The sequence below is a fragment of the Tyto alba genome, unplaced genomic scaffold, assembly GCF_018691265.1.
Source record: "Tyto alba isolate M040663 unplaced genomic scaffold, T.alba_DEE_v4.0 Super-Scaffold_27, whole genome shotgun sequence".
In the NCBI taxonomy this organism is placed as follows: domain Eukaryota; kingdom Metazoa; phylum Chordata; class Aves; order Strigiformes; family Tytonidae; genus Tyto; species Tyto alba.
Window position 1 is genome coordinate 22,704,473 of NW_024881301.1, and position 25,674 is coordinate 22,730,146.

The following is a 25,674-nucleotide window of genomic DNA, read 5'->3' on the forward strand; positions in this document are numbered from 1 at the left end:
ATGTGCAAAAGTAGTAAGGAAAGGTACAGAGGCTTAGCTGCATCTTCCCAGGCAAGCTACTTTTAAAGGTAGATGCTAAATGTTGCTCAAGGCAGAGTACAAGCCTTCTGTTCATGGAAGATTAAGTTCTGTGAATGTCCAAAGATCATGTAAAATATTTTAATTCAAGCATATCAAGAACTTTCATAGGCATTTCATTTACTGTGTAATAATATGGAGAGGTGGGCCCATACAAACCTCATGAAGTTCAACAGGGCCAAGTGCAAGGTCCTGCACATGGGTCAGGGCAATCCCAAGCACAGATACAGGCTGGGCAATGAATGGATTGAGAGCAGCCCTGCGGAGAAGGACTTGGGGGTATTAGTGGATGGAAAACTGACCGTGAGCCAGCAGTGTGCGCTCACAGCCCAGAAAGCCAACTGCAAGCTGGGCTGCATCAAGAGCAGTGTGGCCAGCAGGTCGAGGGAGGGGATTCTCCCCCTCTGCTCTGCTCTTGTGAGACCCCACCTGCAGTGCTGTGTCCAGCTCTGGGGCCCCCAGTGTAAGAAAGACATGAGGAAGAAGGCAGAGGAAGGTGGCGAAGATGATCAGGGGGCAGGAGCATCTACCCCATGAGGGCAGGCTGAGAGAGTTGGGGTTGTTCAGCCTGGAGAAGAGGAGGCTCCGGGGAGACCTGACAGCGGCCTGCCAGTGCTTAAAGGGGGCCTGCAGGAAAGGTGGGGACGGTAGTGATAGGATGAGGGGTAATGGTTTTAAACTGAAAGAGGGTAGATTTAGTTTAGATGTAAGGAAGAAATCTTTACTCTGTGGGTGGTGAGACCCTGGCCCAGGTTGCCCAGAGCAGCTGTGGCTGCCCCCTCCCTGGAAGGGTTCCAGGCCAGGTTGGACGGGGCTTTGAGCAACATGGCCTAGTGGAAGGTGTCCCTGCAGGGGGGGTTAGGGATTTGGATGAGATGATCTTCAAAAGTCCCTTCCAACCCAAACTATTCTATGATTTTATACTAATTGTGTATTATGATTATCCAATTGAGTTAATGCCTTAATTTGCTCAGAAGCCTTATCAAACCCCATGTTGGTAGTGAGCTTTTGAGACTCTCTAAAAGCAAAATGTATTAATTTGTTAACGAAGAAAGAAGACAAATTTATGATGGTGTCATCAGCAAGAGGGGAGGTTTTACTTCATCAGGCATGCTCAGGGTAAGAAAGAGATGTGTCTACTGAACAAAGTAAGATTCCCATTCTGCAGCTTACTTGAGAACAAGTCCCATTTGGTTGTCAAACTTCCTTCCCAATAACAAATATATCCAAATAAAACCAAGCAGAGAAAATATGCCAGTATTGCCCTAATCTGGAAAGAAAGACAATAAATCAGACTGGTTAGAGTATATTTATATTCTAAGCCACTGTAAATTTCTAGAAAAAGAATAGAAAAATAATGGAACCACCTGGAGCATCTTCATTAGGTTATAGGTGAAATCATACAATTTGCTTCTAATTTAGAGAGGATTTTGTACCTTATTAACAGAAAACTAGTATTTGAATAATAATTTCTGAGTCTGATCACCATCGTCTTTCCCTACATGACGGGGAGGTAAAAAGCCTCTTAAATGATGGAAAAATGTCTCATAAGGTATGAAGTAATTGAGAGTTCATCTTGACTGTAATTTACTGATTATTTTTAGGAGATTATAATGGAAACCAGGGCAGAATTACTATACTTGATAAGGAGAGCTTATTGAAATAAACAGTATAATGTGTTAAGAAAGCAAACAAAGGATTCAAGTCAAAAGTGAACCATTAGAAGAAGCCCTGTATGCCAACAGATGCTGACACACACTAACACAAACACCTAAGGAAAGCCTTTACAGAAAAAAACTGTTGCCTCAGAAGCGTACGTTTTGCCTCTCTTTTTGTAAGAAAGACTGAACTGTGCCAACTTGCCCAGTTTTTGATGACACCTCCTGCTGCAGTTCACTGCAAGGATCAGTTTTAAAACCTAGTCCTAATGCTTTTGAGAAATTTGAACCCAGAGCCCTCCAGCCTTCAGGACTTTATTTTCATGACTTAACTTTGTTCCCCCTACCCTTAATTTCAAAGGCATAATCAAACTCATGGCAGGGCTCTTCGTAAGCTTTGTGAACTGGGCCACAGTCAAGAATTTCCACACTGAGTAATTTTATTACATGAAGTTTCCCGCCTGCTGTACAGAGCTATGCAATATTCAGCATGGACATCTGCTTTTCATCTGATTTCTAAAGGAAAGCCTGGTGGATTTCTGCCCCTTTGAAATTAAGGAGTCCGGGAACAAATTTAAGTCGTGAAAATAAAATGCTGAAGCCGGAGGGCTCTGGGTTCAAATTTACAGAAGCACTGATGCTCTGTTTTAAACTGATCTCTTGAGGGAAGCGCAATGGAAAGTATTTCCATCAACTGGGTGAGCTGACACAGTTCAGCCTTTTGGAAAAGCAATCAGGATGCATCGCACGTTCAGACACAGAATTACATCCACTTTAGACCAAAGTAGTAGTTTTCAGTGAAAGACTTTTCAAGGGAAGTTATCAAGGATGGCTGGACCTGAGAAACTAAAAAAACAGATGTCATGAACTTAAACAAAATCTTCAAATTCTCTTACAAAATAAGAGCTTGTTCTAAAAAAGCTTGTTTTACTCCATGCTTCCAAAGCAGCCTCTCTTCCCACGAGATGGAGTTTTTAATGCAACATGAAAAGGCTGCAGAATCATGCTGCTGGCCTCTCAGGGGCAGAAACAGTCACGGAAATCTAATAAATATGGTGGGAAACGCTATTTGGTGTTAGCATTTTCCACTTTCCCATAGTGCATTATTCTTACAGCTCAAGTAAAACAAGAGGCCTGTTTCAGTCTGGGCTGCCACATCATTCAGGCTGCAGCTTCACAGATGTGACATGCTGGCATGAGGCAGGACTTCTGTCAGCAGCAGTCATGCCATGCCCACCCGCTTCTTGCCTCTGTGGTGCCTTCCCTTCCTTGGGCCAGTGGCAGGGATCTTGTGGACAAGAGAAGAAACAGGGCAAGAAACTCATGTGAGTTAAAAGTAACTTGATTTTTCCAGGTGGGGTCTTGTCTCTGCTCCTGTGAGACCGTGCCTGGACTACTGCATCCAGATCTGGGGTCTCTGGTATAAGAAAGACATGGACCTGCTGGAGCAGGGACAGAGGAGGCCACAAAGATGATCAGGGGGATGAAACACCTCTCCTATGAAGAAAGGCTGAGAGAGTTGGGGTTGTTCAGCCTAGAGGAGGCTCCAGGGAGATCTTATTGTGGCCTTTCGATATATACAGGGGGCTCAGAAGAAAAAGAGAGACACTTGTTACTAGGGCCTATAGTGACAGGACAAGGGGCAGCAGTTTTCATCTGAAAGAAGGTAGGTTTAGATTGGACATAAGAAACTCTTCCCTGTGTGGGGGGTGAGGCGCTGGCCCAGGGTGCCCAGAGCAGCTGTGGCTGCCCCCTCCCTGGAAGGGTTCAAGGCCAGGTTGGACGGGGCTGGGAGCCCCCTGGGCTGGGGGAAGGGGGCCCTGCCTGTGGAAGGGGGGTTGGACTAGAAGATCTTTAAAGATTCCTCCCAACCCAAACCGTTCTGTAGTTCTGTGATTCCTGCTCTTTTCTTACCAGTCTGCAATGATACTAATATGCACTTCTTTTCCCATCTGCTGTCAGGATATTTTGGCCTAATTTTTAGATGTGCTGCATACCCATAATGCCAAATGGATGCAGTAAGAGCCATGGGTACTGCTTTGAGTCTTACTGCCATATACTATTTCCATTGGAGTTGCCTGCAGAACTCCCAGTTGAAATAAGGGGCCCACTGTGCCAAGTCCTCTTCACGTACATAATTGGAAACACCCTCAGACACCCCCTGCTCCAAAGTCATTTACAATTAATGAAGCAAGACAGAGGGGAAAAAAGTATTATAGTTGTTGTATGGATAGAATTTTTATGGACAGAGGCATTTAGAGATTTGCTCTGTGACATGGGAACTTTGGAAAAATTAAGATGTTAATCCAGATCCCACCATGCTAGCCTATTGCTTTAAAAAATAAATCTTTCTTCTCTTATGCCATGAGTCAGCATACTCTTCCAAAATGTTGTTTTCAGACTAACAATTGTCAAATTGCTTAGGGAGACTCTAACCTGACATATTTAGTGTGTTCTTCCCACAGCCCTCACAGAAACCCACAGATGTCAGATTAGATCAGACTCAGCCAGGACTGCAAAACCCATCAGGTTTGTAGAGCTACGATGCATGTTAAGATGGTCTAAAACGTAAATCCTCCAAAAATCACTGTGTGTTCCACACTTAGAGAAACACATGAGGATGCAAAGGGCAGCATTTCTAGTTATTACTGCAATATTGTTTTTAAACCTAGAAATTTCTAGACCATAGGAACTCTTCTGGAAGCAGACTACTGCTTTGAATCTCAAATTGCAGCCCCTCCCTGCTGTGAAGAGCTGTCACCACACAGTTGGTGGAGTCCAAACCAGTCTCGCAAACCTGCATGGCATAACATATAAAGCAAAGGATGTTACTGTAACTGTCTGTATACTGATTACAATCAGAGTAGGTGATAAAAAAGAAGAAACTATAATCTAAAATATTTTATTTTCAATATTTACTATTAGAAGAGTGAATCATATGCCTGGACCATTTAAAAGACCATCATTCAGTAAGGATAGAGGAGGGAAAAAAAAAAAAATCAAAATCAATACATTGGTAGAAAGCTGCAGACAATTCACAGTCACAGAAGGTTTTAATTTTATGGATTAAGACTACATAAGGACTAGTGCTAGTTCCAAGTGACAGTCCATCTATCCCAGCATCCTCGAAGCAGCCAGGACAAACTAGAAACAGTCTGTGTAGGCTGATCTTGCTTTTGGGATCACTGGAACCTAAGAGTGTACTTACCAAACATTTCATTGAGCAGCAGTCTCCAAACTTTGTTGATCGTGCACCCCTATCAGTAAAATATTTTTGAGCAGGCACCCCAATATATGTGCATTTATTTGTAGACTATATACCAGTACTAATGAAGTTCTAATTTTTTTTCCTGTCCCCCAATGGATTGTCTTGAAGACCCCCTGGGGTGCATGCACCCCACTTTGGAGACCACAATTATAGAGGCTGTCCCATCATTTTAGTAGCATTTCTAGAAACAACAAATAATATTTTTTAAACACAGGGTGTCTTGCAGCCAATGCAGACACATTAGTTATTGGACTTAATTCAGATGGTAAAGACCTGCCGTATTTGGCTACCAGTAATTGAGACCCTCTTGCATTTACTCAATGCGCATTGAATGCGTTATCAGTTAGAAACAGAAAGGGACAATTTGTCCAAGCTTAAAAAACCCTGTTGCTTTAACAAGCTAGGAACATCAATTTAATGTGGGAAATATTAATAGGAACTGGAAATTGTTCAAGAACATTCTACTGGGTATTAAAAAAAAAAAAGTGCCACAAATTTGCAAGTAGAAAAGAATTCATGCTGGGAAAGAGAGAATTTGTGAAATATAGAAGATGCAGAAATGCTAGTCAAACATTAGCAATCTAAGTATAAAGAATGCAAAAAAAGAATAACAGTAAACTGCAAATTTTAAAAAATGTACTCTGCTGAAAACAAATAAGAAAAGATCAATGGGCAGCATAGTTAAAAGGAACATATGAGAAACCCATTAGAGTAAAAAATTTCTGCACCAAATATTGGTCCATTGCTAGAAACAGGTATTATAATTTTGAACAAAGGCTCAGAAGACAGATGTGTTCATCACTATTTCTCTTCTGATTTCAGAAGGAAGCAGGAGGATAAATCTGCCCAGTAAAATGTTATAGATGGAACAGAAAACCTGGCATCCAGAATGAAGAAAAATATGATGCAGAGTCAGCTGCAACTACACATGTACAAATCAAGCAGCCTAGAGGGAAACAAGCAGCATGGAAAACAGGAAAAGTCTCAGAGATCTTTGAATTACCAGTGTATTCCAAATATTAAAAAAGAGCGGAGAAATGATCCATGAAAACATAGATCTGTTAGTCAGATGCTGAACCTGGACACATAATAAGGAGTTTCATTTAGAAGCCCACCAACATAGAATTGAACACATAAGGTGCAATTAATAATAATCAATGATTTAATGGACTGCATGTATTGTAAAACAAACCTTATTTATTTTATCTTCTTCAATTTTCTTTTTGTTCACAGCTATTGCTCTACTTCACAAAGATAACCGTGTTCATACAGAATATTCATAGGCCCGTGTCTTCAAATCATTTGACCATGGATTTTGAACACCACATTATATGGAACTAAAAGGATATAACTTGGGAATTGGTTCCTATCAGTCTGTTAGTGAATGATTTTGTCACTGCTAGTTTCCACTGATTAAATTTGCACGGGATACCAAAACAAGTGGGGTGGTAAGCAAAAAGAACAGGCAATTTGTAGGAAGTGATATGAATTGCCTGATTAAAAGAGCATATTAAAAAATTGTACAGAGATGTGAGGACATGTATTAAGGCGTAAGAAATACAATCTCACAATACTGAAAACTCACTTCAGAGCAAGGAATCAGAGACATACATATAGATCATCATAAATTAAGTTGAAACTATTTTTTCCCAGCAATGGCAGGGGATGCAAGTCTTGGTGGAACCTAATGACTTTGTCCTGGCTGTCTGAATGCTCCAGTGTGTCTGAAGTTGTAGGGTTCAGTTTAGGGATGAGCCTTCATGATCTTTATGCACAAGGGCAGCCTGAGTTGCCTGACAGGTTTTTTTCTGGCTCTAACTATATTCTCCTGACAAATTTGTAGGTCAACCTGCAAATAGAAGTCCAATCTAAGAAGAGCACTTCTGAGCTCCTAAATGTGTTGACGACATGACAAAATTTAGAACATGATAAATGTTGCAAAAATAAAGTTTATTCAATTGTATTCAAATTCTGAACGTATCTTTCCTTGCCAACTTCTTGCTCCTTTTTATTCCTTATCTCTGATTTTTTATTGGCATAAACATGTTGGGAATATCTGTTTTCAGTTGAATTCTCAGATACAAACATGACTATTCATGCAAAATTAAGACTATGTTGTGTTCACTAATCATTAGTAATCATGCTCTAATTCAGTATCCAAACTCCAATAATTAATCATGGAGCAGAAAAACCGCAATGCAATTGAAGTGACCAGTTATATGTCACAAGGAGCAAACAGTGAAAGTTAACAACTCACGAGCACAGACAATATTTTCCTTCTCAATATTCTGGTGAGGACTTTGAAAATCAGTCTATCATGAAGAATCAGGATCAGTTCATGAATGATTTCTGTGAACAACAACAAAAAAGCTAAAATTATCCTGTAATCCACTTACAATGAATGATTCATCCAGTCCAAGCAACACTCATGCTAATATTTCATTGCTGACCCAAAGAGTTACTCAACTTCCAGGCACCAGTAGAGGTATCTCTTCACACACCATCTTGACAAAGGTTCCACGCAGACAGGCAAGACCCAGTTCTCCTTCTGGAGCAAACTGCTGTCTCCATTAGTTTTGACAGAGCTATTCCTGTTTCACCAGCTCAAAGTCTAGAGCTGAGAAATAACATCAGTAGCCAGAGCAATAATAAAATAACATGGGTTGTTCATTTTCTGAAGGACATATGTATATTAGCTTTTAATGGGTTTAATAGGCTTTGTGTACAGCTTTTATGTCAGTTATGCAGCTTACCATACATATTTACATTCTGATTTCTGCAATGTTCCCAACTTGTTGCTCTAAGTTGTCTTTGCTTTTGTTCCCATAATTTCCACACAAGCCTCTCCAGCAACTTTTTCCTTGTGCTATTTTGTCTTTCCAGTTGTTCCCCATCTAGTTGAGCATCCAGCTTTTCTCTTCATTTCCCTGCCAGTGGTCTGTATCACTTAGTACACATTGACATTTTTGTTTCCTAGGGTTATCTCACAATAGTCTGTGCCCGGTGTCGCGACACGTTTCCCTTCGCACCTGACACCTGCACCTCAGACGTGTAACTTTTAATTTGCTGATGTTTCTAGCTTATCCTCTACCTGTCTGTGGGCAATCAATCTAGTCTTTCTCCATTTTCTGGGACTGGTGGAGATCCATGGATCAGATACGGCTTCTGTGAGGACCAGTACCGCTGTGCTTCAGAAGCACTTGGTAAAAATTGCATTAACTATACTCCATTTTGAGCCCATGAAGACCCAGATGCCCAGTCTCCATGTAAGCTTTGCTATTTTTAGTTTTGTGCCTCCTACATTTTACCTCTTGCAGATTTTCTAACATTTTATTTCATTTCCTTAGCAAAAACATATGGCAAACAGATGCCTAAGCAGGGCCCCAGGCACCCATCTCTTTTTCCAGACTTTTCGGGATATCTGGGAAAATTCTGAAGTTTATCCTGATATGAATTTCACTTGCAATTTATTTCAAGTGCTACCTTTTCAGTGACAGGCATCCTAAACACCACCAATTTTGGAGGTGTGTCATTTTATAATCAAGTTTCTGCCTCTATTTTTTTTTTTCCATAGGCAACCTTGAAACCATAAATAAACTGACCACCAGTTATCAAAAATGGTAGCAGTTGGGCATCAGTCAGAGGAAGCAAGGATGATCTAAAGATCTTCTTTCTCCTTCTCACAAGCATCTTTCAAAATTTAAAATAAATCAGTTGAGATTAATTTACAAACATCAGGTTACCAGTCCCACCCTAAACCTTAAGTAATGTTTTACACACAATGGTGTGACCAAAACGTTGTCTGAGATGAAAAGGAAATGATCTGAAGACTTGAAGATGCTAAACCTAGCTCTGCTTAAAAATTTCTAGTCCCCTCTGAGACTGGGATTTAGCTATTTTGCATAGGTTATGAAAGTGCTGAGCTTGGGCAGAAGTCTCACTTGCTGTGACCAAGGCAACTATTCCATGGGAGAGAGCATCTTCCAAACCAACAGGAAAACAAGAAAGTCTTCAGTAGAGCTGTCGGTCTCTGTCATACACCTTTTTCCCAGCTTCAAGCCTTGTTTTATCCTATAGCTCTTCTCTACCCTTTCCCATTCCTCACCTTTGTTGTACTATTCTAGGGCAATGCATTTAAAATTAGTATTTCAATATGTTGAAATTATTTCTGAATTTTATGTTTCTGAAGTGTATGTATATTCTGGAGAAAGTTTATTTTTGTAAGGGGGACTATATGTGGATATTGGCATTCTTTACTAAGGCTGCTTTGTAATTAATTGCTCATATGGGACCTGAAAGCCAAGAAATAGCATATCTGGTTTACCTCTCTTCTGTCCCCTTCCCAGGTTTCACTCATTCCAGAAACACGAAACATTGAGCGCAGAATTTAAGATGCAATCACGTGTTGAGAAGAGAGTACTGAGAGCCAAACATGTGCAAGATGGCAGATTTACCCTTAGTACTGGACCTATCGCCCAAGCAGATACTCAAGAAGATACCCAAGATACGTCAAGATTTGCTCCAGATATCAGACATCAGGATGTAGATTTAGTCGCAAAATGCAAATGTTTCATTTAGAAACTATTTAAATGAACAACCTCTTCAATTTATTGTCATACTTTCTTTTTCCTTTCTCATTAAAAATGTTGCTTTATTTTTTTGCACAAAGGATGCAAATGCTGCAATGCACCATTTTCCGTATTGATATGTAGCAATCAATTAATGGTGAATTAGATGATTTTACCACTTATAGGACCTGCAGTGGAAGCCGATACACAGGCTGAATGCAATTGCTCTGAAAGGCATAGCACATGGTCAGGAAAGACTATCAGCTCTGAGGCCACAGGGCTCCTTCAGAAGTGATTTACAGGTATCGTGTTCCATATTTTGTATCAAAATTATCCTGCAAAAAAGAAATGTAAAGCAACTAAATCAATTCCAAACTGATTGTGGTATGTGATTTCCAAGGGATGTTTCTTTTTCTCCCAGATAACTTGTATCAACGCAAAATGTTCCTTACAAATGGGGCATCCCTTTTTGTTGTCTGTAGGGAGGAAGAGCTAAAGAAAATGACGACACGCTACCATCACAGGTAATTCCCAAGGGATAGTTAGTTTTTCTTCCCTGCATAGATCAACACATAATGTCCCTGACAGATAAAAGTGAAGTTTTTGCCATCTTTACCACGGAACGGCTAAATACAGAAAATTTCATCACACCAGGTCACAAATACGACTGCTGGAAAGAAGCAAAGCTCTGCAGTCCTCCCACAAGATGACTTCTTAGTATCTATGGAGCATCTTCTTCCCCAAGCTGCAGCTGGTTAGCTGCCAGTTAGTTACAGTTGCTGGCCAGCTGTGCCACCCGGGCAGCAGTGCCTGGACGGAGCTGCTGCCTCCAGCTGAGACCTCCCGGGCACGCCGGCCGGCAGGACCGCCGGGCCCTCTCGCACCAGCCATCCTTTCGCACAGAAATGGGGCAGAAGACTTGCTTCGCCCCCTTCTCCGTAACTTCAGACGTCTCTTCAGGTCTCCTTATGCTTTGTGCTGCAGGCTCTCTGATGTAGGCTGCTGAGCCGCTGCCGCAGTACTCTCTTGATAACGTGCTGCTTAATTTGCCTCAATGTTCTGAGTCATCGCTTTACTATTAATTACTAAATGTGTGCGAGCACAGCATTTGGTAGCTTGTCTTTCGCAGCCACGTGGGGCGGCTGCGGACCAAAGGTGTCAGAACCCACTCGGTGCAGAAGAAATCATGTGTCGCCCTGCTAGCGAGCGCTCGCTCTGCCCATCGTCCTTTCAGCCTGTGCCAGTTTCTCTTTCAGCTCTGCCGACAGCACCACAGGGACCATAGAGAAATGTGACTGGAAAATAATGTGATTTCTGGTTTAATTTCATGAAACACTTGTATTGGTTTCTAAAAGGTATGGACATTTTTTTTTCTTTTCCCTCCTAGAATGACAGTTTTCAAAGAAAATTGATTGCCATCATATGCATTAAAAATGGCATTTAACAGGGACTTTATCAAATGTACTGGAATATTAGCAGATATGTTACGTGCATAAATGTAACATGTTGCACCTTCTCTATCTAATCAGAGAGCTTCTTATTTTCCATCCACCCACTCAGGCACACAGTTATTCATTAGGTACAAAAATGAACTGCACACCTTAAATATATTCAGATTATTGTAAAACTGCCTCCACCTTGCTACCAGAATTGCCAAGGTAAAAATACCCGTCTCTTTCTCAAAAGATAGATGGTGATAATATAGAAATGTTTCCACTTCCAAAGCGCCTATACTAATACAAGGAGTCAATTCTATTTAAAAATAAATTCACACTTGAACAGTTGCTGTACTTGATACATGTATTTCACACACACACAAAAAAACTGTTTAAAAAGTTATGTAGCTCTAGTCAAGCATTTAGAAGTTAGGAAATAAAAGAGCAAGAAGAATCTTCTGTGCCTGAAGAAACTATTTTTCTCCCCCTTCCTGGGTAAGCATTATGATATAGTCCTTAATTACATGCAAATGTGCTTTTTTACCTCAGGAATCCATCTTGTTTAATCCAAAAAGCAACTTAGTCTCCTCAGATTGTTCTACCTGAGCCACCTGTGCCATGAACACCTACAACATTATTTAATATCCCCTCTGGCCTAGTTTTCAGGGCAAACAGAGCTTATGTCATGCTATGACGCTGTCCCTCAGACCCCACTGAGAACTTCTGAACCCACTGGGTGGTCTCAACCAAATACAATGGAAAAGCAGGGGTTTTAAAGAGGAAAACCTTATCCAAGTTTCAGGACAAGCGGGAGAAGGTGAAAGCCCTATCAATGCCTCCACCAAGGCACAGGCTGAAGGTGAGCCCTGCCCTGCTGCCAGCACGGGGGTGGCTCAGCCCCAGGAGCCCGTTCCGCAGGGAACCTGCCTTCACCCGTCCTGCTGCATCCCTGCTGCAGCCCTCACCTCGCCTCTCTTTTCTGAGCATCTGTCTTTTCAGGAATTCCTTTCAGCCCCGAAAATGCTCTGGGTGTGGTACCTTATAGTTTGGGATGATGGGGATTACACTCTTAACGCCTGTATCCGTTTTGACATAGGTGAAATCTGGTTTTGCTCTTTTTTTCTTTTCCTTGGTACTTCCATCGCCTTCAGCCTTTTGTCTGGGTGATGGTGGGTTTTTTGGCTCTATAGCTCTCCCTCACCTTAAACACGCAGTTTGACATTAAAACCCTGTCTAAGCTGAACATCTGGGTTGTGCTTGCAGCCTGGCAGCTTATGGTAAAAATTCTACACACAAGGCATGTCAGGGCAATTTCAGTATTAGATGTTAAAATTCCCCTCTTTCTATGCACACAAGTCACCCTTCAGTCAATATTTCCAACAATTGCCTAGTCTCTGATATGATTTGGTATAGCAAAGGTGGAGTTGGGTAACAGATCACAGCAATAATGCCTGTTAGAAAAAAAAAAATAGATATAAAAAAATCAGCACACTACTTGAGAGTTCATCAGCCATCTCTGCCAAACATGGATCTTGGACAACATTTTGTGGATACAGATGTTTGCACATTGGCAGGAAATTGATTAAATCCTGCTGTTCTTTTTATTCAAACTCTGCTTCCATCTTCTCTCATAAGACAGAGGTCTAACAGTAGATGGTGGATAACCTCTGCTGTATTCATAACTGCTGTGCAATACATATATGTATATTATCACATCGGTTTTGCTGTATGTGCCTTTACTGTCTCTCCTCATCACTGCAAATGATTAAATGAAGTAGCAGGCAGTGAAAAACCATGAAACCTTGCAGTTTGACCCTACCTGTAATACAGGACAGTGAATCTGCTTGTGTCCATGAATATCCAACCCATCTCCCAAGAATTACCATTTCCTCGTTTTGTAAAGATCCCAGTGTTAATTATCTCATACAGAGTGATCACCTTTTTTCTCTCTCTTGCTTTTTAGAGTCCTGATTTGATGATTCAGTTTGTATCCACATGCACTTAGTGACTACACTCTGCCTTAGCAGAAAACGTCTACTGAAGGGCTGCAGCAGGAACGGACATCAATCTAGGGAAGAAACACTACAAAACACTACAATACCGACCTGCAGTCTATAGCAAAAAACGGAGCTTAAAGTCTGATTACAACTCCATGCCTTGTAACTATGCTAAGATATTGTGCTTGACTTCCAATATGTCAACACTGAAATAGGACATTTTTTTATCTTAAATGAGTCAAATACTGGTGACACAGAAATCAATGGCAAAATTCCCACTTTGATAAAATGTGAATGTTATCTGAGAAATTTACATTAATAAAGTATGAGTTTTAAACCACAACATCTGCAATCTTCATGACTTTTGCTAATGAAATTATAAATTGGTAAAAATACAAACAACTTTATATATGTTGACATTCTGTTGCTTCCAACTTTTTATGTCATTCAAGACTATAGAAGAATTAAAATATACTTTTCTGTAATTATGTAAATCTAAGGAAAAATCTAACATTTTAGAATAAAATTTTAACTTTTCATACAATTTTCTTCTGAAATGCTACTATTTGTTGTAGCACAGAGTCTATTATTCAGTCTTTAGAAGTTGCTTCAACAGCAGCTGGGTAGATAGAATAACACTGTTGAAGACTGCAACCTGTGAAGCAAAAAATACCAAACAGCAAGTCTCAAAACCTACAGCCAGTCTTATCTTCTAAAAAGAGTCTGATGAGTTATCAGGCATGATGCTGAGAACCTAAGGTGTCCTGGATAGACCTGTTCTTTGAATGGGACCAGAAGGCCTAGGGCAGCCTCGTGGAAGAGAGAGGAACATACCTCCCACCTGGAACTGATCATACAGAGGGACTAAAAAGCATCATTGCCTTGCAATTCATGGACAGATCCAGGGCACTGACTGGAAAAAAAAAAAAAAAAAAAGGAATGATACCCTCATGCGTGCAACACATTTCCACATTTCATGCAAAACATGTTAAAGTGAAGAGCTGTGAGGATTCACATGTTACACTGGTATGGTGATCACCAGTGCTGTCTCATTGTCCAGCTAAGGGTAGTAGTGAAAGTGTGCCTTTGTCATCAATTCCCCTCCTTACAGTACTGATACCATTCCTACGTATTATGAGTGCTTTTAGCACTACAGCAGGGCTCCTAGGTCTGCTGGAGTGCAGTACAGACCCAGGGCATTTGGATAGTGGAAAAGATAAAGAGCTTTCGGGATAAGTCGTACACAAGGGAACAGAATTGGGGAAGGAACAAGAAGGACAGAGAGAAGAGACTAGTGGCAGAGTACTCTGAAGGTGGCAATGCAAAGAACAAGGCTATTAATAACAAGAAACAAATGTAGGATGTGGGCTGGAAGATGGCAGATCCCAGCATCCTCATCAGCAAGCTCATCCTAGTGCTCCTTATCCAGAGGATGCAGAGTCTAACTATTGCTGTGCAATACATATATGCATATTATCACATCAGTTTTGTCATATGTGCCTTTACTGTCGCTCCTCAGCACCACAAATGATTAAATGAAGTCACATTTGCTCCCCAGGCCTGACATTGAGGAGTGAAGGGGAATAATGAAGGGAAGCAGATCATTTTTTCTCAAGAGAAATCAAGGAGAATAACATCGGTGATTTCCTGAGGTGTTGCACCTTATCCCTCCAGAATTTTGATGTATCGCTTGGGAAAATGATGACTGTTCCTGTTAGGCCATATCTCTGATTCCAGACATAGCAAGAGACTGGACAAATTAGTAGTAAGTATAGCAGTGGAGCAGTAAAATTCATAATAAAACCCTAAGATAATCACAGCTACATTAAAATTTACAGTTTAAAGGAACAACTAAGAGACCTAAGCAACTACGTGCAAAAGAAAGGCAAATAGTAGACTTTGTGCTTAGATCCATAGAAATGTTATCTTGGTTTCTTTTGAGGCCTGAGGCTCATAAGAGCTATTTCGTATTATAACCTCCATCCTATTCACTTTGGGACTGCTGCCCAGCTCAGAGATGACCCTCAGCATGAAGCAGTCAGACAGACTGAAAATGAGAACCAGTCATGTTAGTCAAACGATGCTATCAATGTGCAAGGATGCCAAACACAGCCACACACCAATTAAAGGTTTTTTTGCCCAGTGTTTTACCTGTCTGCAGCTGACATAGAGGAGAACCATTCATAAATGATCAAAATCCATCCTGCAGACATGACACCAGATTTAAAACTGCTAAAATAACTCACTTTCTGTACAACCCAAGCATTAAGCTAATGCCCCTCTTAAGCTTTTCTGACACCCAGAGCTTTTGCACACAGTGAAAATAATCCACATTCACGGTGCCCACAGAACATTAATCCAATCTACTATTTCTGAGGTAAGAAATTAAGCCATTTTAGCCATAATTTAGGGTTTACTTCAAATTGTAATATTGCTATCTTTTAAACAGCATTAAACATCTTTAACTGAAATTGTCTTTTCTACATATTTACGATTTTTTTGTATTACAGATGACTGTAACAGTGAGAAACCAATATTTGAATGGCTCATCTACATACTAAACAAAGATGTAAATATTCAGTATGATGTGCAGGGAATTAGTAGTAGCATTAGCAGTAATGGGACTTGAACAGCTAATTCTCCACATAGCTAGCTGAACATGTACCCCAAAGTACTCATCAAGAAAATCAAACTTTCAATTACATTTTCAACTAAAATAGGCTTTAGAGGCTTTCTTTCTCTGAGACAAAACTTTAAAGTAGGTTTATCTCTAGAAGACTGAACTTCGGGGTTTCACAGCGTTACCGCCATACTAAAAGTAAATAGAATAAGATTCAAACATTATTTATAAAAACAATCCTTACCGTGGAATTATGTCTCTTTGGATCATGCATATTTGTTTATGCAGCAACTCTACTCTACTGTTACAGAACTTGAGCACTTCACAGCTTTAGGGTACACATTACATTGCCTGTGAGGTAGTGAAAAGGTCTACCCAACTGGACAGCAGAGCTGATACCCTTCAGCTTTGCATCTTTGACACCAGACCATCAATCTTCAAGAAGTGCCGATGAGCACCTCTGCAGTAAAACCATCTAGCAGGGAAGAAAGAAACAAGTTTGAAATGTGAACCTAAGCCATTTGTCTGATGCCAGCATTCCCTCTCATGGCTTAGATATAGCTATGACCTAGCAGGAAGGAGGAGACAGTGGAGTTAATTGTAAGTGACTAACTTCTCATTTTGTGTCTTTCGGATAAAAGGGTCTGACTTCTGCCAGAAGCAACTTAAACTTTTCAAGATAATACCAGGAAGCATCACTGTAAAGATCCAGGTCATGAGGGGTTTCCTAGATACAGAGAAATTGATGGATACTGCAAAATGTGTAAGACAGAACGAATCAAAGCAGCACAGGTTCTGAGACAGTGTACTTTATGACTTACTAAGATAATGTTTCAGTTACATTTAAAATTGTACAGCGCTTGACACATATTAGAAATGACAGATACTTTCTAGCAGTAGATGCTGAATTATACCTCAGCCATTCCTCTACTTCCAATGCACCCTGACTTCTCCTAGCAAGAACCACTTCCTTGTGAGTGAAAGTATTCCTTTACACAATTGTCTTATTTATTCTGTTGCCTTCAATCATTTTCAGTGTAACTGCATGGCCAGTTCCTAAGCTAAGTAGCCAACCATTATGTTGGCCATTACAATAATGTAAACACTGTAACAATTACAGAGTAAGACTTTGGGGTTATAATGGAGACTTGTGGGAAAAATTCTCAAACTTGGTTAAAAAAAAAAAGAGGGGGACACATATCAAATGCTAGGAATTGCTTGCAAAGTAATAGACAACAACACAGAAAATACAATTATTACATTGTATAAATCTGTATTTTGCCCACAAAATGAGTACTATGTACAGCTCTGGTCCCCTTATCTCAAAAAAAAAAAAAAAAAAAAAAAAAAGAAAGCACCAAATCCAAACCCAAACCCAAAAAAACAGAACAGGATATATCAGAAATGGAAAAAGCCCACACAAAAACAACAAGGATGTTCAAAGTTATTGAGTAAGTTGTCCACAAGGAGTAGTTGAGCCTGAAAAAAAAAGACAACGTAGAGCAGAAATGAGGTCTACAGAGTAATGAGTAGCATGGGGGGTGGTTGCACAGCAATCAACTGTCAGAAGAGCCAGTCTCTTCACACAGACAGCAGTAGACCTGTGAAAATCTTTGCCAAAGGACTTTGTGCTCAAAAGAGCTTTACTTACGTTCTAGGGGAGACTGGGTGAGCATTTGAAAGAGAGAATCACTGGGTTTACTAAGGATACAAACCGCATTTGGTTCAGGTAACCCCTCAGTGTAAAAAAAAGTTGAAGGCTGGGAGAACATTAAGGAGGAACTAGCGCGTATGCTTGGCCCATTCTTACTCTAACCTCACCGTGCACTTGTGGCCACTGTTGGAGACAGTCCAAAGCCAGATGGTATACAAGGCCCTTGAACCAGCAGTGGCATTAATAGGTCATTACACAGACACATAAATTCCTGATTAACTCAATATACTCCCTGGAGTCTGATGTGGATTTTCAATCAGAAACATTCTGACAAACTTTTTATCCCAGAAAAACAAGATCCAAGAAATATTACACAATCCAAACCAGCCAGGCTACAGATCTTCATGTGTGTTTGCCCCACCTCGCAGCACAAGGCACTTTTTTGGCAGAGTTGAACAATGACTTTCTGGTTATCTCATAAAGGGGAAGAGAGAAGGCAAAGACAAATCTAGAAATCTTAAAAGCAGAGTTGTAACATCAAGTAAGTGGAAAAGCACCCCAAACTGATCTAAGTATTCTAAATTTTGTTTCTGAAATTCCCTGATGTTTTTATTGAACAGGCAGTTCGCTCGTGATCTGCACATTACAGAAGCGGCAGAATGAGAATCACCTGCCTAACTACGCAAGATAAATTAAAAATGGTTTTAAAAACATTTTAATATAAACTGATTATGAATGCAAGCTGACAGTATCACACCTCTGGTCTGAAATTAAAAGACATTCCCAATCCCTCTTTCAAGGCTGATTGGTTTTATAAAAGAAATGTTTACTGGTAAGTATGGTGGATGAACTGGATAAATGAATGTTTGCTCCGTTGATTTGCCACCTTCTATTTTTTTACCCCTGAATACAATTTGTATTTTCTTGTGTCAGAAGTGTTGGAACCTGGACAAAGAATGAAATCCTCACCTTGCTAAATTTAATGTAAATTTTACTATTGACTTGAATGGCACTAGAATTTGATACAGAATTTCTAAGGCTTTGTATAAAAACAAAAATGGACTTCAGTTGGTAAAACTGCCTTGTATGGAAACTCTTTTTTTTTAGCTAGGGTAACTTGCAGAGATTTAGCTTAAGGTGATGCCAGTGTAATTTGGTCCTATAACAAGAGATAAATGTGCACAAAAGACAGTCCCGCTAAAAGCTTTTTAACTGAGTTAACTCAACCTTCCTCTTAAGTAAAGTAAAACTGCTTAGGTTACCTTGCAAGTGAAACTGAGAATATCTGATACACCATTGCTATAGCGCATACTGAAAGCTGAGCAGTAGTTCTGAGTGGGAGAAATCATCTTCAGCTCCAGTGGGAACGAAAAGATGTTGGGGAAAAAAACATGGATCTTGATGAAATTCCAGTCATGGGGAAGCTCCCAGGTCAGACCACAACCCCAGCAACGCTTGTTTTAATGTTTTATCTCCTTTGGTAATGCCAGTAGTGGACAGCTAAGGCTCCCCCAGGCGATGGGCTGCAGGTACACGTTCCCCAAGAATCAGCAACACGAGCTCCCACCTTCACCCTGCTCTTGTCAGCTGGGAAACCCTACTGCCGACCAGGAGTTGTAAATAGTTTCTGTACCCACCATCCTCTCTGTATGGGCTTTCCTGTGTCACTGGTGCAGGGGTAGATCAACAGCAGTTACTATAAACTGTTCCCGCACCAAGGTCAGAGTGTGAGACTTGTGAATATGCTGGAAAAGACCCAAATAGCCAGTGCAATCAGTGAGGAAATGTTTCTCTCAAAATAAAACCTGCTTTTCCCTAATTGATTTCTCTCCTACTTTTACACCCTATTCAGTGTTACTGCTACTGTGAATATGTCAATGTATAATAAACCTCTTCTGTTCCATTACCACTTGGGAGTCCTACTTTCTGCAATGCTGTACAAATGATCCTCAACCAAATCTGAGCTGGTTTTGCAGCAAATTACACTGAAAGGGCATTGGATCAGAATTCCACCAACTGTAAAACACTACAGCAGCAGCAAACAGTTGACAAAAAAACAACCCGCAGTATTTTGCTTACATCAGGAAGACAGCTTCAGAAAACACTGCCATGTATTCCACAAAACACCCCTCAGTCAAGAATTACTGGAAGAGTTTGATTTTTTTTCAGAGAGGTATGTTAGAAGGGGATCTCATTTCCAACAACCTTGTGCTCTTGAAAGACTGTGAGAGAAAGCAATGTTCACTGTAACACAGTAATGGCTGTTTTCCATGACACAATGGAAACTTTATTATTGGTTCTTGCCAGCACAAGCCTTTTGACAGTGAAAACTGTGTATCTGTAATAATAACGCATTGAAAAAAGCAACAGAATTTTGAAATGCTCTACTGGAAAAAGATATATCTTTGGGAACATAATGCAAGTATCTGGGAACTTCTGTGTTTATTGAGCAACACTCACTGAAATACCATCCACAGCATGAGTGATCTGAGAGTCTGTGTATAAGGAAAGACTGCTGAGAATAGAGCTGAGTATGTTAAAGGAATTGCACATCTGGATCCTGGTCCCAAATCCACGTATCTGAAAACTATGAATGATCTTATGTGCAAAAAGAAACTGCTGAAAGCTCTTCCTTAGTCAGATGTACAACAGTTCTCTGCCTTTCTAGGACTCTTCATGATTTTCTACTATGTTATTTGTTGGTGATATGAAACATTTTCCCTGGTAACCGTATAGGAATACACACACTCATCAGATCTATAAGAGACCACTCAAAATTGATCACAGACATGAAATACAAGTCTGAGTCTGTAATTCAGGAAGTGTAACTCCATCTACACATTAATATTTTTTTTTTTGCGATATCTTTTGCCATCAGAGGTAGTATTTTCCCAGACCTGAAGGTGGAACTCTTGTTCCTTTGAAGATCTTTACATGAGTGACATAGCATTTTGTATTGTCATTTTTTCCTTGAGGAAATTTGGACTTCTCTGAAGTCACTGCTGGTTTGTCTGGAAGATGACATGCAATGGTAGCAGAACTGAGCAGTCAGGTATGAACGTTGTGTTCACAATGAAATGTGCCAGGAGCTCTTCAGATGTCACCTGTTAGAACTCACCAAAAAAAAAAAAAACAAACTTTCTCTTTGGGAATATCCTTGGTATCCTACTCCTTCTTCTGGGGCTACATAAGTAGATATCTCGGTCTTCTTCGGGAGTCATGAAGTTTGAGGAAAGGAAAGCCCAAGTGTAACCTTGTGGTTGTACCACCTCTGTAACAGACCACACAGAACTCCTGCCAATGCATATTGCATCAAAATTGCAGCTGTGTATGCTTGAGCTACAGTACATATTTGAAAAAAATCTCATTTTTTTCCTGACGCTTTTGTATTGTTTCCAAAACAGATTCACGGGACAATTTAATCTTATAGACAATTAAGATATGCCATATTTCTAATCTCATTTTCTTTAGTTTTCCTTTCATAATATTATCATTTTCTGAAAGCCAACACTGCTTCTACTCCTCAAACATCTCTAACCCAGACAAGCACTAGCACACTTATGACAAAGGTACCTCTTTGCCTGCATTGGATTGTGCTTTTAAAATATCTTACATTAATGCACATTTTCCACGCCTTTCATAACTTGATTATGGACTATTTCCAATATTTTAACATCCATTTGAACTGCAAATGCCCAAACCAAATGCTTTATTTCCACAATGGTTTGATCAGTTCTATAAACAGGGGTAATATCCATTCCAGTTGTATTTGATGCTCCTCTGCTTTTGTTCCAGAGTATTAGTTAGCAAAAGCTTTGTTCTGGGACCTCATGTTCAGCTGCTTATGTACCATCATGTCCAGGTCCTCTTTAGCACTGTCTCATGCCAGTCATTCTCCCTCAGATTCCAGGTGTGGCTTGGAGGCTTTATCTTGAATGTACAACCTCCAATTTTACTGTCTTCAGAGTATTTGTACAAGTGAGAAGGTCTTACAAAGCAGTGCAATGGAGCTTACCTAAGTGACCTGCCCTTATCTTTATTTACAACAGCAAAGCAGTGATTTGGTACTTTTGTCTAGGTCATTTCTAATAGTGCTAGGCCAAGAATAACACCACCCAAAAAAACCAACCTTAAGACAAATCTTCACTTACAATTACTTCCCTTGAGAACTGTCAGCTGAGTCACTTACTATGAACTATGCAGAATTTGTATCCCATGTTGTATTTATGAGAATAGCATACTGTTCTACCTCAAATGGAAGCTGTTGCATCAACACTGTTACCTTTATCAACCAAACGTAAATTCAAATGCATTTTATCAAATCTTTTTCATAAAAGTGTGTTGACTGGCATTTAGTTATTGTCATTTAATGGCTGTATCCCAAGTCAGCATTTCCATGGTTCTGCCCCATATCCGTGTCAAACTGGCTACACTAGCCTAGCTTGTGTCAACCTCTTTAGCATGTGTCAACCTCTTTACCCTTTTTTAAATATATGTTCAGTGTAAGCTTTTTTTTAGTACCTTGGCATTCCCCAGCACTCCAGTCATTCCAGCAGCTGTATTGTGAGCAATGGAACTAATGAAGACACTGGATCCTGTGTGTTTGGATCCTTTAGCTCCTAAATAACCTCAGTTACAATAACTACAATTTATTCTCCGTTTGCCATATGAAAATCCCATCCATCAGTCTGGAACAATGTAGATGCAAAGTGTATGGCTAATATATATAAACTGAGTAGCTGATTGCTGCTAATGCAAATGTGTAAAAGCTGAGTTTTTTGCTTGCTGTTCCCTTGCTGAGGAAACAAATTCAGGTTTAATTCCTCAGTGACCTATCAATTTCTGTGAAACTTACAGGACTATAATGACTTTCTCCAAATTATATTGAACTGGCCAAAAGGGCATGGAGTGACACACAGGTGAACAGATATCGTACATGTTGTTCAGAACATCAAAATCAACTTAAATCCACTTTTGCTACTTTGGATCTTAAGTCTGTTCTATTAATGCTGTTGAGTTCAGTTAAAAAATGTTTTAATAGCGGTGTAACATAGTTGCTCCACAGATACTGCCCAGTAGCCAGATAGTTTTTCACTTCTATTCAGCTGTGATAAAACGATCCGAAGTGATACAGGGAGGCCCTTGGAGGTTTTTTTTCTACCTGCCCTGCAGCTGCTGGGAGCGGGTGCTCTGCCAGGCAGGGGCTGTGCTGCTGGGGGAAGGATCCAGCGATCAAGTGTCAAACACAAACAGTTACACTTATTTTCAAAATACAGGTCATTAGTATTTCTTAGATACTTATTTTCTGAGTGCTGTTAGAAAGAGTGAAGGTTAGTGAGGGGACGAAGGAGCCTCACCGGCACGGCCTGATTGGCATTTGCCCCCTGCAAATCGATGCTCTGTATCCCCAGGGTCCCACCTGGCAATTTGGTATTACCCAAACTTATTGTCAAGACAAGCAAAAATGTTTGTAGTGGGGAATTTAAGACAGGTTTTTAATACGAGCCTTTGCCTCTCTTTTAGAAGAAATACAACTTTTCCGTCCCGATGAGCTCTTACCCCGGACGACCGGTACTGCCTCCCCGGCCAGGGTAGCTTCTCCTCCTCCTCCTCCTCCGCCCCGGCCCTTTCCCGCCCCACACCGAGAATGACGGAGGGAAATAAACACAGGGAAAATGGCCCCGGGGCGCGGCGAAGGGGTGGGGGTGTGCGTGTTTGTGGTGGGGCGGGCGGGGGCTGGGCCGCTTCCCACCGAGGGGGAAGCTTTGCGCGCCGGCTCCCGCCCAGCGTCCCGGGGCCGCCTCGCTTCTCGTTTCGGCCACAGCCGCCACATGGTGAGGGGCCGGGGGGCGGCTGGGAGCCCGCACACGGGCGGGGGCGGCGGAGGGCGGGGGGGGGCAGCGGCTGCCCCGGCGCCGCGCTGGCAGGGCGGGCAGCGGGGCCGCGGCGGCTGCCGGGCCGCCACCGACGGCGGCCCCGCGGGTTTCGCTTTCGCTTCCCGCGCCGGGGCCTGGCGGGACCCCGGGGCTTACCTCCCGCCGACGCGGCCGGCCGGCCGACAGCGGCCCGCAGCGCGGTGCGGGGCCGGGGAGCGGAGCGCCGGGTTCCTTCCTGCGACCTCCGGCTCCTGCCCCTCAGCGAGGGCCGCGGCGGGCAGCGGGGCCGCCGCCCGCTCACCTCGGCCTTGCGGGCCGCGGCCGTAGGCCGGGCCTTGCTGCCGCTGGCAGGCCCGCGCCCCCCGCCCGCCCCCGTCCCCGGGCGCTGCGGGCGGGCTGGCGGGGCTGGCCCCGCTCCCTCGGCTCGGCCCTGCGCGGGTGAGGGCGGTTTCCCTCCCCAGCAGCCGCCGGGTGCCCGAGGCCGAACAGCGCGACGGAGGGGCTGGGGGTGTCCCGGCCGGGCCCGGAGGTCAGCCCGCGGGGAGGCACAGGCCGGCGTGCCGGCGGAGAGCCGAACCGAGCCGGAGCTTGCCACACCGGCTTGAATTGTTACTCTCTTAGTGTTTTTTTTTTTTTTTTTTTTTTTTTTTTTGTTAAGAGTGTAAAAGCACAACGTGACGAATTGCTTATCCCGGCATTCCCCAAGCTTTTAGAAGCGTAAATTGGGAAAAATAAACTGGTATAAGTCCACTTAAAACCTCGATGTAAGACTTAAAAACTGTTCGTTACTCTTACGCTTGTACCCTCTGCATGCAGCCCTTGCGTGTCAGGGGCGAGGTGCGGGAAGGGTAGGTCACCGTCACCTGTTGGCTGCTGGGGTGAGATCAGAGGCATAGTTCAGTAATGCAGAAAAATCGGCGTTAGGGCTCTCATTGCAGGTTGAACTGTGTTGCGGCCACCTATTGCAGGTGTCCGTCAACTACAGACTTGCTCCTCCGGTTCAGCTTTGTTCAAAAATTGCTGATGTGTTAGTCATTTAGGTATTTTTTGCCCTTCTGTAGCTGGCTTAAACGTGTAAAACCAATACAAAATGCCTGTCATCTGCTCAGATTTCTCAAAATGCAGTCATGTGCCCTTGCCTTGTCTGGATCATGTTTGTCTCGCCGGGTGATCCACAAGTGCACAGATCTGCTAGGAGCCACAGCCTGTTACGTACAGCTGCTAATCTCATGGTTCTGTGAGAGATCCCGCATGCGCGGTGCTTTATACCGCAGAGTAGTTTCATGCCACACTGCAAACACACTGGTGCTGGTGACCGTGCCTTATTTCAGCCTAACAAAGCTATTTTCCTATGGTTCCTTTTACAGCCAAAGGAGAAAGATGTCATTTAGACCCAAAGAGCAATTTGGCTGTAGCCCACTGCAGAAGCATGTTCCTTACTAACTACAGACCTCAGCCAAGTGAGCGGTAGTTAATACTCTGTCACTGCAATTTTGGGGCCAGTGCTACTCTAGAAGAAGTGTTTCAGGTGACCTTAGTGAGAAAGCTGTTGTAAGTCTCTGTATTTTAGCATGTGTATTCCAGTTTATTTGATTTATGGTGAGAAAAGGAAAAACCTTTTTGGCCTTACAACCCTTTAAAACAAGGCATCTGTGCTGGAAGTACTTTTTTTTAGTGGCAGGGGTTGTCTAAAGCGTGATAAGTGAAATAAAATCAAATACACGTGTTACATTGCATTTCCCTGGGCAAGCAGAACTCTTCAGGTTTATTCTGTATTTTGCTTACCATTTTTGAATGGAGAACACTGGGCAGTTTAACAGAAATTCACGAGCATTACATTTGATATGTATTGGCAGCATTTACTGAAATTAACAAGTTTGTACTTAGAATTTTACTTCTGATTGAGCGCAACTATGGGACTATGTGCTTTCTGTGTACCAGCACATAGTAAGTGGAGATTTTGTGTTGGTGTCAGAACTAAATTCACACTTTCACTATTGGGAATTGGATGCCTTAAGATTCTTTTCCCCCTTAGAATTATTTGATTTAAGCAGTGAAATAAGATTGCGTATGCTGGTTGGACCTTCAAAACCTGAAAGAAGAAGCGATCTGGTTTTGAAAAAATTTGTTTGCTTAACATAGCTGTTTAATTGGTAAAGCAAAGATCAAACCAGTGGACCTCCTCAGGTTCTTTTGCTCTGTTGCTTACTAACAAGAACGTGTGGACTAATCCTTTATGGAAGATACACTTTAATAATTTCAAGGACGTAAGCTGAACAAACTGGATAAGGAATTTTACCCTGTCTTGGGTAGTAAGAATTGTAGATGATTTTCATATTAAGTGCAGATATCAAATTAATGGTATTCCTTTATGCTAATTTAACTTCACAATTACAGTTTCAGTTTGGGGCTGGTCTCCAGAAAACATAAATATTAAGAAGGGAGATATGTATATAATTTTTGCTACCACCTAATACTTTGCTAATGCTGCTACAGTATGCTCTGGATATGTCTTCTTT

General features: G+C 41.7%; 1 protein-coding gene and 1 long non-coding RNA gene across 4 annotated transcripts in view; one reads left to right on the forward strand and one right to left on the reverse strand.

Annotated features, from left to right (window-relative positions):
* Nucleotides 1-6,191: 6,191 nt before the first annotated feature.
* Nucleotides 6,192-23,667, reverse strand: LOC122153930. Its single transcript, XR_006165778.1, has 3 exons — nt 23,312-23,667; nt 15,870-16,100; nt 6,192-10,867 (listed from the first exon to the last, which is right to left on the reverse strand). It is a non-coding gene; the product is annotated as an uncharacterized LOC122153930 (long non-coding RNA).
* The window catches only part of STX17 (syntaxin 17), a 35,951-nt gene continuing 33,197 nt past the window's right edge, over nt 22,921-25,674 (forward strand). For 2 of the 3 annotated variants that reach the window (XM_042797933.1, XM_042797934.1), the window contains exon 1: nt 22,921-23,113. The gene's annotated coding sequence lies outside the window, so the exon portion shown is untranslated. The remainder of the gene's footprint in view (nt 23,114-25,674) is intronic. The other variant, XM_033004341.2, reaches the window with a different exon arrangement.